Raw genomic sequence first — 16548 nt, forward strand, 5'->3', positions numbered from 1 at the left:
TTTTATAATTTTCATTTCGTTTAGGATCCATTGATAAAAAGCTAGTGTGATCCTCTGAGGAAATCGAAACACTCTACTTTTCATGTTGTCAGAGTTATTATACTGATTCATTTTCATCTGGAGAAGATACCACTACTTATTTTTGAATTTGCTTTTTTTTTTTAAAGGGATTGCTTCTACTTTGAGGCTGTGACTCTAGTGTTTGTTTGGTAGGGTCTTTGGCTTTAGTTCTGAGTGCTTCCAGGGAACCGAGGTTCTATGAATTCCTTGGTTATAGATAGTTTTAGTGTGGTGGTTTTCTCAAATGCTGGTTGTTTGTAAGTTGTAGCTGTGGTGTACTGGGTGAGTGAGCACAGTCACTGCCTCCTGCAGAGATAGTGAGGTGGATTTCTTAGGAAGCTTATCTCATTTCCCATCTCTGTGCACTTCTGAAAACAGATATTGTATTGGGTTGTGTAGGTCAACTTCCCAGCCAGTAAGTGGTGCTTGCCCGAGACAGCTGAGAAGGTAGCAGTGAGATTTATGCGTGATCTGTAAAAACCGAAAGTACTTGAATTTCCCAGGTGATGGGAATGGCCATAGAATCCAGGGTTTTCTTTCCCATGTTGTACCTCTGAAGTGGGTCGAGTGAGCACAGCCAAGTGGGGCCAAGTTGAACCATCCTGTATCTAGGTTTTCCAATGGCAGGTATGAACGCTCACCTTCACAGGAGATAGCAAGTAACTCTCAGGGCACTGGGGTATCTTTTCAGGAAGAGGCAGAGGTGCTTCTCTCACACCAAAGGACCTTCATGGAGGGGAGAAGGGCAGGTCAGGAATCACAGCCCAGCAGAGGGCCGTGGGACCCACCCACCTCCCACACTCCCAAACTACAGGGTTTCCTTTGGCATCTGCCACTGGCAGCAGGCCAGAAGAGTTAGCCCACTCCAAAGCAGTCTGCATTCTGATTGTGATGCCATTCTAGGATGAAGGACTCCCTGTCCAGCTCTCAGGGAATAGACTTCCTGGTCCAGTCCTACAAAGAAGGGGCACCCAGCTCCCATGCTGCAGCATAGGTGCTCTTTTTCCACTCAAGATCAGATCACAAATCTCATCCCTATGTCCCAGATGGCATGCTCAAGTCCTGGGAGTATTCAGGGGGTCCTAGCTCCCAGAGCTCCCAAGACGGTGGCGGAGGCTTCCAAGATGGTGGCGGCTGCTTCCAAGATGGTGGCAAGTCTCTCATTCTCTGACCTGGGGTTCTTGGCCTCAAGGATTCCAAGGAATGGAATCTTGGGCTATTCAGTGAGTATTATAGCTCTATTAGAAGCCTGGGAAATGGAAGAGAACCGTGGAACCCAGCGACTAGTGTTCAGCTCCATTAGGATGAACCCAGGCACTTAGCCATGCAGGAACAATGGGAGCCTTTAGCCCAATCTGGAGTGGCAATGGGCACCTCGCTGGATGAGGAACACAGGGACACCCTGCCAGATCTGGTGGGTGGACCCAAAGAGGGTAGCCATTGCCAGCTCAAATTCCTGGGTTTATATCCCCATCATTGTCCCCCCCCGCCCTCCCCCCCAAGCAATAGATGATTGGCTATTTCTTTACCTCCTCTTTTAGCTGAATTAGCATTTTAGTGAGCTCTCTTTACTACCTGATTGGTCAGGTGTGAGCTAAGTTGCAAGCCCGGGTTCAAAGGTGGATGAGGTCACCTTCCCAGCTCCGCTTAGGGATCCTTAGTCGGCCTAGGAAATCCAGTTAGCCCTGTCTCTCAGGAGGATAGGACCAGGCCTGAGAAACTGTCCTTGACTCAAGTGCTTGTTGTGATGAGGATGGCGGGCTGGTCTCAGGACAAAAATCGAACACTCAGGCAGGACAACAGCCACTGTGTTGCAGTGCTGCTAGCAGGAAGGGCAGGGCTGTCCACCTGGGAATGACGATGCAGGCAGCTTTGGGGTATTTCAGACAGTGTAGGGCGCATGGTCTGAACGTGCCTTGCTCCCACAGCAGCATGCAGTAGTGGCTTGTGGTACTTGTACTTAGGGCATGTGAGCGCACCCAGCCTCTCCTCTCCCTAACCCAGCAGCTGGTAGCAGCAGCAGCGACCTCAAGGCAGGAGGCAGAGCCTTCAGGCATGGGGTCCAGGAATGGCTCTATGCTGCAGCTACCCAGCACTTGGAAGCCTGTGGTACTCCATGAGAGTTTGAACAGAACCTCTGCGCAATCTCTAGGTAGCTCCCTATGCCAGTCTAGAGGCCTGTGAGGATCTGGGAGGTCTCTTGCATTTAGGATTATAAAGGTCACTGGCAGAAATATGGAGCTCCAGGGGTCTCTTCTTGGCTCTATGAAAGGGGCACTTGCCCCTTCTCTGGGTCCAGGGGCAGCTTTTGGCTGCCAGCAACCCCGAGCAGGCAGCCCTGCTTCCTCTTCCTTCACCCTCAGTGTATCTCACTCTGTTGATCCAGTGTTCTTTCTGACGATCCCTTTAAAGGGTGAATGTCTACTCAGATTTGGTTCTTCTCCATGGGAGACACATGCCTCAGATGCATTTACTCAGTCGTCTTGAATCCCGAGCACAGAATTCGGACCTAGAAACATAACATGAAGTTATATTTGTGAGTATCCGATCACAGGATTTGGAAAATCATGAAGACAGTTTCAGTTGCACATAGGTAATTCTGTATATAAATTTAAATAATTTTGATATAAATACTTTTCATGAATTAAATGATACAAATCCTAGCTGCTGAATTAAATCTAGAAGAAATCTTCAACTACAACTATTTTGATAACTATCCTTCCCAAAGGGATGTAAATTTATACACTCCTATAGGAGTTGTCTGACCTGGATTAAGGCAGTAGAATAAGAAAAAAAATGTCTGGATATTCTGATCGTTTCTATTTTTTTCCCTTTGAGTCTATTATCTTGATTAATAGGTATTTTCCACTTTTTAAGTGTCCAATGTTAAAATTACTTACTTTGGTTTAACTACTTTGGAGGGATAAGGAGAATTAAAATAGGTTGTAAATTATTAAAATGGCACAGATGCCATTCTTCAACAGAGGTTATTTAATAATCCTAAAGTTAAAAAGGTAGTAAGTGGCAGAGCTGAAAGTCAAACTTTTGCCTGAATGCAAATTGCTTGATTTTTTTTAACTACACAAAGTATCACTATCCTTTAGGATTCTAAACCTCTCAGAAAAATAGAATAATAGTTTTTAATGAAAATCGAATCTTTGCAACGTAGCAGCTGAGAGAAAGTAATTAAACGATTTGAATTCCACAAATTTTCCATCAGCAATCCCAAAACAAGCTGAAGTCCCAAATAAAATGAACATAATAGACAACTCAGGCAACATCACTTAAATGCTATAGGATTTTTTTTCCAGACTTGGCACTCTCATAGAGTGAGTCAATGAGCCAATAAAGACAAATTTGCTTAGATACATACATATGTTTAAAACCTAAAACAAAACAGACTTCCTGTATTCTCTTTCCATCATTCTAACCCAAATATTATTTTTTGAAATGTCATTATTATATTAACCAGCAATTGTTAATTCAAGAAGCAAATATGATGGAAAGGGCTGGAGGGAGGAAGCTTCTAATATACTATTTGTGTTTCCTCAGGGAAGTTATATAACTTCTCTGACCTTCAGTCTTCTCACTTGCACAGTCAGAAGGTTGTAGAAATCTGAAGAAATTGGGTATAAAATACACTTAGTATAATATCCAAAAGAATAAGTATTTTTTTTTTCTAAAATCTAGTCTGTTATTATTTTCATCATATTAGCCAACCAGCAGCTCTCCACTAAGGCTTATGACAAAGCTGGTGTAAATCTCCTACCATGTGCCTTCTATAAAGGGGCAACTCAGTAAGGACCTAACTTTAGGTGCTTTCCCAGAAAAATAACACAAATCAAATAACGTGGCTCATCTAATCCAGCAGTATACCACGCATTGATATTCTAGGCAAGAAAATAGAGAAAAAGTAGAGGATTTTGACTTTTGTTTTTGTCATGGGAAGCTCCTTCCAACAGATATTCTGTGATATCTGATTAGTAAGGACTCAGTCAAGGGAACTGAGGTTAACAGCAGTAATTTTGCTCAGTCATTATTCACACTCTCAGATTAAGGTTGGACCTACCTCACTTCAGGTCAAGGAATCTTGAACTAACTTAAATCAATATTTCATTATCTGGGATTAATGGTAAATATAATATTAGAGGTAATCTGCCATATAGGATTAAATAATGAGTTCCATTAGTCTTTTGGACCATTCACATTTAAAGAGGTTACTAATATAGTGGATTAAAATATATCATCTTTGCTATTTTCTATTTGTTCTTTGTTTCTTTTATTGATTTTTTTCCTGACTTCTCTGGATTAAAGAATATTTTATTATTAAGTTGTATCTCTTTTATTTATTTTCTATAACAATTATTTTGACTTTTAAAATGCTTTCCCTAGAGCTGAGTGTATGAATTTTAGATGAGTCTACTTTGAAATAATATTAAATCACTTTATTTGCAGTGTAATGACCTTATTACATAAAATTCCCAGTACTTTTCTCCTATTTTTATGCTGTTATTTTCATACTTTTCACTTATGCAGATGATATAAGCACACAAAACATTGCTACGTTTTTGCTTTAAAAAGATCGTTATCATTAGAGCAATTCAAAATAAGAAAAAAGTGTTTTACCTTCATCTATTCGATTTCCAAACTCTTGACATACAATATTCCTTCTTTCTGAATAACTTCCTGTAATATTTTTATAGACTATGTTTGGCAACATATGAATCTGCTTTTGTCTAAGGAAAACTTAATTTCTACTTCCTTTGAAGAACACTTTGCTGGTTATAGTAATGTGAGCTGACTCTTTTTCTTTCAGTACTTTAATAATATCATTACATTGACTTCTTGCTTGCATGGTTTTTCCTAAGACTACTGTAATTATGATCTTTGTTATAGGATGGTATTGTGTCTTCTTTCTCTGCCTGTTTTCAAGATTTTCTCCTGTTGTTGATTTTCAGCAGTAGAAATATGATGTGTAATATACTTAGGTAAATTTGTGTGTGTCTATGTGCATGTGCGTTTCCTTTTTGGGGGGTTGAGGGAGGTATATATCATGTTTATTGTTCTAGTTTCATGGATCTCTGGTTTGTTGTCTTTCAGTAGTGTAATAACTTTCTTTATCCATCTGAGATTTCTACTGCACTCACAATTGGTGGTTTGATATTGTTTCATAGCCCTTGGATGTTTATTCTTTTATAAATTTTCTCTTTTTTACTCTTTATGTTTCATTTTGGGTAATTTCTATTAGTCTATTTTCTTTTTCTTTTTTTTTTTTTTTTTTTTTTTTTGAAACGGAGTCTCACTTTGTCGCCCAGGCTGGAGTGCAGTGGCACCATCTCGGCTCACTGCAAGCTCTGCCTCCCAGGTTCACGCCATTCTCCTGCCTCAGCCTCCGAGTAGCTGGGACTACAGGCGCGCACCACCACACCCAGCTAATTTTTTGTATTTTTAGTAGAGACGGGGTTTCACCGTGTTAGCCAGGATGGTCTCGATCTCCCGACATCGTGATCCGCCCGCCTCGGCCTCCCAAAGTGCTGGGATTACAGGCGTGAGCCACCGCACCCGGCTATTAGTCTATTTTCAAATTCACTTATTCTTTCCATGGTTGTATCTATTCTACTGATAATCCTACCAAAGACATTTTTCATCTCTTTACTGTTTTTTTATTTATAATATTTTTGATTTTTTTCTTATACTGCCTATATCTCTGCTGAAGTTGCCTATCAGATATCGAATGCTGTATATATTTTCTGTGAGAACTTTTAATATACCAACCATATTTGTTTTACATTTTCTGTTACATAATATCAACTTTTGTGTTATATCTGAATCTATTCTGATGATTTTTTTAATCTGCTGGGATTGTGGTGATTTTTTTTTTTTTTTTTTTTGGGTCTTTCACATGCTTCAATATTTTGTTTAGATCCAGGTGTACTATGTAGAAGAGTAGTGACTGTAGTAAATAGGTTTTATGCCTGGAAATGAGGACACTTTTTTCTTTGTTTAGAATTTTGATGTGGGGGTTAATGTAAATCTGGTTAAGAGTTGCTCTCAATTTAAAATTTATTGTTGCTATTTACCCAAAATGCAGCAACATTTTCAAATTCCTGTAAAGTTACTTTTTGCCTAAGGTGGAATAAAGCTTACCAGATCAATTTATGTTGGATTTTGAGTTATATGTTTTTCGTTTGTGCCTCTGATTCAGTCCTTGCATACTCTTGTTCCTCTCTTATTTCTCTCTCAGCAATTTTTGTTGTTATTTATTTGAAACCTCTTAGTTTGGTAGTGGAAGATGTTGGAGAAGTAGGAGGTAGATATGTTTGATTGTTTTTTCTGGCTCAGTTTGAGACCTGTGCCATGTACCTGTGTCTTGGTGGTATGGCCTTCTCTGCCCCTTTCCTGGTTGTAGCTATGGGTTGAGTGTGTAATACTGCTCCTCTTCCAATAATAGATTTTTAGCCCCTTCTTGATTCCTTCTACTAGTTACAATAGGTGCTTAACAATGTCTTAAGGTCAGTAGTGCTACTGCATGAACCATTGGAAATTAAAGTTTTTGTTTCATAGTGAACATGGTAGAGAAAAATTGGGGCAGTGTTTCTTGCCCCTATTGCATAACTGCTGTTTCCCTACTAATTTCTGCACCATTACGGACATTTAAGGGTCTTTAAGATACTTCCTGTGCGTGTCTGGTGGGGTTTCTGCAGGAAAAGCCTGAACAATGGTTCACATTGTTCTTCTAGACTACACTTAGCCTTCACCAATTTTTGAGCTATTCTAGCTAAACTAATCCTATCAGTATCTAGTTGAATCTTTCCAAGGAAGTACATGCTCATGCCTCCTTTCTCCTCAAACGTAGTGTCTCTCCTTAGATTTTGGGGCCATTACTTGCTTTATGAATACAGTGTTTCAATGCATTTGAAAAAGGCATACATTTGAAGTTAGTAAAGTTGTTGTTGTTGGCAGGAAAGACACTGTGTATAGCTCTCTATATCATGGGATAGAAGCCAGAGACTCCATTAGCCTTTTGGAATATTAATGATTTATTTGTTTTATTAAACTATGCAGAATTATTAGTCTCTAACTAAATCAACATAGAGGACCCAATAGGTCAAAATATTGCTTATTGTTATTTGACAAGGAGAGACTAAAGGAACCTGGATACTTTTACAATTGGAAGTAAAATAATGCTCTTATTAAAAAGTTAGCACTCTAGATTATTATGAAGTGGCTATATCTTGCCAATTTTCAAGTTTAGGTATCTTTCAATATTAAAAATTATTGAAATAGGAAGACTGTAATTAAAAGAAAATATAGGCCGGGCGAGGTGGCTCAAGCCTGTAATCCCAGCACTTTGGGAGGCCGAGACGGGCGGATCACGAGGTCAGGAGATCGAGACCATCCTGGCTGACACTGTGAAACCCCGTCTCTACTAAAAACTACAAAAAACTAGCCGGGCGAGGTGGCGGGCGCCTGTAGTCCCAGCTACTCGGGAGGCTGAGGCAGGAGAATGGCGTGAACCCAGGAGGCGGAGCTTGCAGTGAGCTGAGATCCGGCCACTGCACTCCAGCCTGGGTGGCAGAGCGAGACTCCGTCTCAAAAAAAAGAAAAAAAAAAAAAAAAAAAAAAAAAAAAAAAAAAAAAAGAAAATATAGATATTCAAATGTAATGAAAAAGGAGAAGATTTAGATGTGCAGCATATCTGCCTGAATTTGTTATTGCATTTAAGCACTGAATTGAATTCTGACTTTCCTAGCAGGCAAGGCATAAATTCAGGCTTATTATTAGTTGATGTGGTTTGGCTGTGTCCCCACTCAAATTTCATCTCGAACTGTAGCGCCCATAATTCCCAAGTGTTGTGGGCGGGACCCAGTGCTAGATAATTGAATCATGGGGTCATCATACTGTTTTTCTGATAGTGAATAAGTCTTATGAGAACTGATGATTTTATAAAGGGTAATTTTCCTACACAAGCTTGCTCATGTCTCTTTGTCTGCTGCCAAGTAAAATGTGCCTTTGTTCTTCATTTCCCTTCCACCATGATTGTGAGGCCTGCCCAGCGGTGTGGAACTGTGAGTCCATTAAACCTCTTTTTCTTTAAAAATTACCCAGTCTCGGGTATGACTTTATCAGGAGCGTGAACATTGACTATTACGTCAGTCAAGTAAGATTCTGCTTTGAATACCATTTTGGTGTTGTAATAGACACTTTGTCATCTCTAGGATTTCAGGTATACATTAGCAGTATATCAATTTTGGGAATGAACCCCTCCTATAAATTGATGAAAGCCTAAACTCAGAAGAAAATTCTTGCTATTTTCACAGAAACCATTCCTTAATGCTATCTAAAAAAAATGAGTCAAATAAAAGTGTCTATATGTACATATAGCTTAGATAAAATATACCTTTAAGAAAGTGTCTTACTCATGAAAGTAAGATCTTTGAAAATTCTACAGAATCTTTTCTTTATTAAACTAGTACCCAAAATTTCTGATAATTGTTACTGTCTGGTGTTACAAAATGAACTGGAAGTAAATGACGACTTTGGTCAAAAATGGACTATATAATGTTAAGCAATTTAAAGGATATTTACTAGTAAATTTATTTAAAATCTAGGGAAATTGCTTTACTTTAGAAATAATTAATAACTAATGATTTTGAAAAACAGATGGAAATGAATTATTTGGCACAGCCATATCATATCTTAGTACTGGGGCTTGGAATCTTGATTAAGTGTAATTGTTTTCTGAATATAATATTTTTAGCAGAAAAATGTATTTCTTATTTATTTCACCATATATCCACTTTTAAGAAAATAAGTTTCATAGTCATCTATAGAAATTCCTACTTAATTTAAAGACAATTTATAGTGTGGTGATAGATGTTTTCTATGTATTTTACTAATAATCTTAGAAACTTCATAACATGTCTTAAACAAAAAGCAAAATATTAAAACACCATTAATATAAAAAACAATTTTTGTAATAATAATATAATCCCATTTTCTGACGCACCTTAGTTTTTAAAATATGTTTTATTTCCAACAGTTGCTTTATGTCCACAGAGCAGACTGCAGTTTCATATTTGAGTTTTAAAAATAAAACAATGTTTTTCCTCCTGTATTTTGTTAAAAAATAAATACTTCATTTGATTTCCAATTTACACATTAAATATATTTTTCATTACAAGTTGGTAAAGTTAACATTATTTTGTAAAAATTAAGTTCATAAGAACGCCTATTTTATATAACAATAACTAGTAACAGCAAAACTCATTCAGGTTTTAAACAATATTTCTCACAATGTCAGGAAAAAAGTAATTTCCTTATTTATTCTCCTGCTACCCTACTAAACAAATTCTTTTTGCAGCAATTACTAACAAGGATGTTTATTTATTTCAATTTTAGTAGCCACTTTAACCAATGTCTAAGCACTTCAATAGAAAGGACCTATTTGGTTTTACACTATCATTAAGATACTGACATGTAGCTATTGGCTACGGCTTCCAATCTATTTTTTCTCTTTAACTATGAGGAAACATATTCATCTATTAGCATCCCTTAATATTACTATGATGTATGGGTCATCAGATTTAATGAAACTGCCATGATTAATGATGCTCTAATGGTTTAATTGAAATAAATGAGCAAAAAGTAGAAAAGATGAAATACTGTATTAGTATATATAAGACATGGTCAGTTCAACAGTTAAACAGATGAACTTAGTACAAGTTGAAGTATTTAAAATCCAAATAATTGACCTCACAGGAAATTTGACCATGATACAGTACAAATTAATGTTTGTAAATATACCATCCTTATTTTAACAAATGTTTTCTAAACATCTAAACCTCTAGAGAATAGGTAAAATATAAATGGAGTTATATTATAATACATTACAGTGTATTATATTATACAATTTTAAATAATCTTATATAATGCAATAATATACGACAAGAGATATACAGATGATAAAAATGGGCAACCAAAATAATCAAAATAAAATGTTCTCAAGTGAAATTACAGGCAGACTCTTATCAATTTAGAAAAATAAAGACTACATGGCATTAGGGGAATGACATAATATTATTTGCACTTTAAAATAGTAATTCTGAAATTATGAGGAAAGTTAGAATAATTGAATATTAACATTTTCATAAAAACTGCTTATTTTCTTTAGTTATCTGAATATTTCAGAGTCTTCTCACATCTTGCCACCTTGAAAGGAAGAAAATAATCTTTTTTTTTTTTTTTTTTTTTTTTTTTTTTAGACGGAGTCTCGCTCTGTCGCCCAGGCTGGAGTGCAGTGGCGCAATCTCGGCTCACTGCAAGCTCCGCCTCCCGGGTTCACGCCATTCTCCTGCCTCAGCCTCCCGAGTAGCTGGGACTACAGGCGCCCGCCCCTGCGCCCGGCTAATTTTTTCTATTTTTAGTAGAGACGGGGTTTCACCATGGTCTCGATCTCCTGACCTTGTGATCCGCCCACCTCGGCCTCCCAAAGTGCTGGGATTACAGGCGTGAGCCACCACGCCCAGCCAGGAAGAAAATAATCTTAAAGCTTTAAAGAAAAAATCCTCTCCAAGAACATGAAGCTATAAACTCATGTGTACATCCCCCAAGTAGCATCACTATTGATCTGAGTAGAAGATACTAGTAATAAGTATATAACTTTAAAATTTCCTTTAAATATTGTGACTATATAGGATGTATGTGAGCGTGTGTGTATGTATGTGTGTAACATGTGTGTGACCAGTTACACCAATAGAAAGTCAAATGTATTGTATGAGTAAACCAATTTCTTTTAGATTTGAAGGGTATAGAAATTTCAAAGAAAAATGTTTTCTATTTTTTCCTGCCTGCCTTCTTGTATTCCTTCCCTGCCTCCCTCTTTCTCTCATCTCTTCTTTTCTCAAGTAGGTTTTGACTTTGCCTACAAGGTAGAAAGCATTCATCTCTAGAAACGTTTAAAAGCATATCTCCATGCACAGCAAACAATAACAGCAACAATCACATAAATAAGTTGGTAAATAAGTAGATAAGTAGATAGGTAAATATATAGACAGGCAGGCAAGTCAACAGATATAGAGACATAAACATATGTACCCACACCCATAAATGCACAAACATGTGCACACATAGTAAATGACCATCTGTTTTCTGACCCTTACAAACTCCATGAATAATATATTGTTAATTCTCTGTAAAGTATTTTATACTCATTCATCCAGTCAATATATTTATTGCTTAAATGCATATGATAGACTTACATGATCATCAATCTGCAAGACAATATGTATTCAGCAGTGAATGAAACATAAAAGCCTCAGGCTCCATATCTTTCCACTCCAATAGATATACAAGAGACAGTAAACAAATAAAAATATAAATGTATCAGGTAGATATAAATACTGGAAAACAAATGAAGCAAGGTAAAAGATAAATAGTACTTTGATACTACTTTATTGAGGTCAAAGAAGGCCTTACTCAGAAGGTGACGTTTGAAAAGATAATTGGATGAAGTAGGCAGTTTTGCCTTTAGGAAACAAAAATATTTCAGTTAGAGGGAGCAGCAAGTGCAACGGCCCTGAGCATGATTGTATTTATTGCACTTGAAGGAGAGAAAAGGCAAATTTGTTTGCAGGAGAGACAGCCGACCATGGTAGTAATGCCTGGAGATGGTAAGTATAACATACATCCAGAAAAGAAGATTGATTGTGATTCCACAGCCTGCTGCATGTTCACAAAGTGAACATGTATCTCAGAGTAACCAGAACTTCAAATTAAAATTTTGAGCATTCTTAACCCCAAGAAAGAGCTTCCAGAAACTACCTTCCCTGAAAAGTGACCATGATCCTGAATCTAAGAATACAGGTTCATTTTGTCTTCTTATTTCTAAATTAATATTTTGTTCCCTTGATTTATCTGTTTTATTTCAAGTAACATAGTAATTTACTCTTATTACAGAAAAATATTTTACTGTGTATTTCTGATAGATATTTAGGTTGTTTCCAGTGTGGTGCCATGGTGTTATAAATATTATTAAATTCTTAAATGTATTATGTGGCATTCATAGGTACTCAGATCTATAGTGTTTACTGCTAGTCATAGAATTGCAATCATAGGCTTCTGTATGCTCACCTTCAGTAGATAAGAACAATGTTCCAAATTGGGAGCATATCAAATTATACTACCACTATCAATGTATGAGAGTTCTGATTATTCCATATTTTCACTAATCATACATATTCTCTTTTATTCTTTTTATCAACTATGGGTAGTCTGTGTAGTAGTATCACACTGTGATTTAATTTATATTTTATTGATATCAACTAAAATAGTTACCTTTAAATTGCTTAGAGATCACTTGAGCATTCTTCTGTTTTTCATTGTGAAGTGCTCATTTAAATAATTTGCCTATTTTGGTACGGTGTTGTCTTGATTTTTCTTATTGATCTGTAGGAACTTTAAAACAAATTTGTAAAATATGTGCTATAGTCTGAATGTTTGTGTCCCCCCAAAATTTTTATGTTGAAATCCTAACTGCCAAGGTGATAGTATTAGGAGGTGTTGTGTTTGGGAGGTGATTAATTCATGAGGGTAGATCCCCCACATATAGGATTAGTGCCCTTATTAAACAGACCATAGAGAGTTCATTTGTCTCATCTACTGTGTGAAGACACAGTGATAAGGTGCCATTTATAAACCAAAAAGTGGGCCTCGGTCAGACACTGAACATACTAGTTCCTTGGAACTTCTCTGCTTCGAGACAGAGGGAAATGTGTGTGTTGTTTTTTAAGTGATCCAGTTTACAGTAATTTGTTATAATAACCCAAACTGACAAAGAGAGTATGTTTATTGCAAATATTTTCGCTTTTTGTGCTTCAGTTTAATTTTGTCTTTGCTAAATATATATTCATAATTTTAATTTTAATGATGTCTATATTATAAATTATTTCCTTTATAGTAAAGGCTTTTTGGGCCCCATTTATTTAAAAAGTCAGAAAACTGTTCTATATTTCTTCTAAAAGCTTCAAGATTTTATTTTTTTATTTTGCAACTAATTTCTAAGACTCATTATCTTCCACATAGATAGACAGTTAACACAACATTTATTGAAAGACTACCTTTCTAGGAATGTATCACAGAAATCTTAAAGTAGATAATGATTAGGTAATGGTGTATATATATATTTATATATGACTTAGGACTATATATATTATATATATATATACACACACACACATATATATACATATAATATATTTTTGTTTATTTTATTTTTATTTTTTTGAGGCGGAGTCTCACTCTGTCGCCCAGGCTGGAGTGCAGTGGCACGATCTTGACTCACTGCAAGCTCTGCCTCCTGGGTTCACACCATTCTTCTGCCTCAGCCTCCCCAGTAGCTGGGACTACAGGCACCGGCCACCACGCCCGGCTAATTTGTTATATTTTTAGTAGAGACAGGGTTTCACCATGTTAGCCAGGATGGTCTCGATCTCCTGACCTCGTGATTCACCTGCCTCAGCCTCCCAAAGTGCTAGGATTACAGGCGTGAGCCACCGCGCCCAGCCTGTTTGTTTGTTTGTTTTTTAAGACAGAGTCTCACTCTGCCACCCAGCTGGAGTGCAATGATGTGGTTTTGTCTCACTATAACCTCTGCCTCCCAGATTCAGGTGTTTCTCCTGCCTCAGCCTCCCGAGTAGCTGAGACTGCAGGCATGCACCACCATATCCAGCTAATTTTTGTATTTTTAGTAAAGACAGGGTTTCACTGTGTTGGTAAGGCTGCACTTGAACTCCTGACCTCGCAATCCACCTGCCTTGGCCTCTCAAAGTGCTGGGATTACAGGCGTGAACCACCACACCCAGCCATGGTATATTTTGGATCTGTTTCAAGGCTCTCTGTCTCTAATGCCAACCCACCCTTCCCTCCACACTCTGGTCCTTTATCTTTTCTTGTGCCAGTCTTACTGTCTAAATTCACGTGACTTTTTTTTTTTTTTTCTCTTTTGAAACAGAGTTTTGCTTTGTTGCCCAGGCTGGAGTGCAGTGGCAGGATCTCGGCTCACTTCAACCTCTCCTCCTGGTTTTGAGCAATTCTCATGCCTCAGCCTCCTGAGTAGCTGGGATTACAGGCACCTGCCACCACATCTGGCTGATTTTTTGTATTTCAGTAGTGACAGGGTTTCACCATGTTGGCCAGGCTGGTCTCGAACTCCTGAGCTCAGGCAATCCACCCCTCTCGACCTCCCAAAGTGGTAGGATTACAGGTGAGATCCACCATGCCCGGCCATTTCATGTAACTTTGGAATCAGACTTTTAAGTCTAGCAATGTAAGTCCTTCAGCTTTGTTCTTCAAAATTTGCTTCACTATAATATTTTCTTTACCTTTAATTTTTTTAAATTTTATTTCTGTTTTTTTGGCAACTAGATTGAGAATAGTTTACAATTATCTTTAATTTAATAAACTTCATCTTTGACAGTAGGATATATTGAATAGGATATGATGGTAGTTTTAATAAGTATATCAGATAATCAATATTGTGGCAAATGTCACAGAAACGCTAGACTTAAAAATTACATGTTTAACAGGTCTATCAGTAAACATCTGTATCTTTCATTTACACAATTCTTTTCCTCTTTTAAGATCTTTAAAATCTAAGTTAAAATATAAATGTTACATTAAATTTCTTGGGAACAAAATCAAATATAAAAAATATTGGGCTTAATGTATTATAAAATATTGGATGCATAAATATGAATACTATCCATATTCTTACCCAATTAACTAGCATCTTGATTCAGCTCTTCCAACATAAAACAATTGGAATCTGGATGTCTCTTTAAATAATTTACAGTACTAAAAACTGCCGAGATTTTGAATTCAGACTTATTACATAATTCACCACAGAAGTTTAATAAGATAATTCCTTTCTAGAGTGAAAACTTTTAGTGAGAAGTTAAAGTAAACATTTTTGTCATTTATTAAGCTAAATAAATCTTATATTCAGCTCTACGTTCATAGCATTCTTTCTTTGGGAGATCAACATGACACCAATCAGGGAACAAGAATAATACTTATCAAGACTTCTAGTTACTCCAGTCAAAACATGTGAAGTTATCGCTTATTTACCTTATTCATGTCCTTATCCAATGAATTTGCACTTTGATTCAGGTGTACCAACATAATACATATGGAATTCGGCTGTTTCTCATCACCTTCACCTTTACCATTTACATTCAGCCAACCGAACTCTGGCAAACACATTGTAACTAATTCCTCTTTTGGAAAAGCCTATTTTCCACAAAACTAAAGATCTTTCAAAATCATAAAGCAGACCATATCAAACCTTGCTCATAACTCTTTTTGAACTCACAATACACTTGACATTAAACCCCAATGCTCACAGAGCCTGTAAGATGTCACCTGCAGTAGAACCTGATGTTTCTAACCTGATGTCCTTCTACTTTTGCTTAGGTCACTATGTGCTATCTGCTTTAACCTCCTTACTCTTTAAATATGTGAAGTATATCCCTATCTCAGGTCTTTTGAATTTACTTTTTCCTCTCTTGGAATGTTCTCCTCTAAGATATGTGTACAACTCGTTACATTGACTTATATTTCTGCTAGTCATCACTGAGTTAGAGGACATTCTGACTACTCAATCTAAAATTTCACCAATTTCTTTTTGAGTTTCTCCCATTTTCTGACATATCCATTTCCCTTTTTTTTATTGTTATACTTTAAGTTCTGGGATACACGTGCAGAATGTGCAGGTTTGTTACATAGGTATACACGTGCCATGGTGGTTTGCTGCACCCATCAACCTGTCATCTACATTAGGTATTTCTCCTAATGCTATCCCTCCCATAGTCCCCCACCACCCAACAGGCCCTGGTGTGTGATGTTCCCCTCCCCATGTCCACACATTCTCACTGTTTAACTCCCACTTATGAGTGAGAACATGCGGTGTTTGGTTTTCTGTTCCTGTGTTAGTTTGCTAAGAATGATGATTTCCAACTTTATCCATGTCCCTGCAAAGGACATGAGCTCATCCTTTTAATGGCTGCATAGTATTCCATGGTGTATGAACAGTCAGGAAACAACAGATGCTGGAGAGGATATGGAAAAAATAGAAATGCTTTTACACTGTTGGTGGGAGCATAAATTAGTTCAACCATTGTGGAAGACAGTGTGGTGATTCCTCAAGGATCTCAACCAGAAATGCCATTTGACCCAGCAATCCCATTACTGGGTATACACCAAAAGATTACAAATCATTCTACTATAAAGACATATGCACACATATGTTTACTGCAGCACTATTAACAATAGAAAAGGCTTAGAACCAACCCAAATACCCATCAATGATATACCCCATTTATTTTTTTAAATTGTGATTGTCTTTCCTATCTATTCAAATGTGCGTATTGGAATGGCAGGGTATCTCTGTTTTGTACATTGTCCCCTACTATTTAGGATGAAGCCTGGTAT

At 37.1% G+C, this 16548-nt stretch overlaps 1 long non-coding RNA gene across 1 annotated transcript in view; it reads left to right on the forward strand.

Annotated features, from left to right (window-relative positions):
* The first annotated feature begins 1331 nt into the window (after positions 1 to 1331).
* Positions 1332 to 16548, forward strand: part of LOC105479502 (uncharacterized) — a 29720-nt gene continuing 14503 nt past the window's right edge. Inside the window, exons 1-2 of the long non-coding RNA XR_985941.2 lie at positions 1332 to 1474; positions 2473 to 2596. This is a non-coding gene — a long non-coding RNA (uncharacterized lncRNA). The remainder of the gene's footprint in view (positions 1475 to 2472; positions 2597 to 16548) is intronic.

This window comes from Macaca nemestrina, chromosome 5, assembly GCF_043159975.1.
Source record: "Macaca nemestrina isolate mMacNem1 chromosome 5, mMacNem.hap1, whole genome shotgun sequence".
NCBI classification, from domain to species: domain Eukaryota; kingdom Metazoa; phylum Chordata; class Mammalia; order Primates; family Cercopithecidae; genus Macaca; species Macaca nemestrina.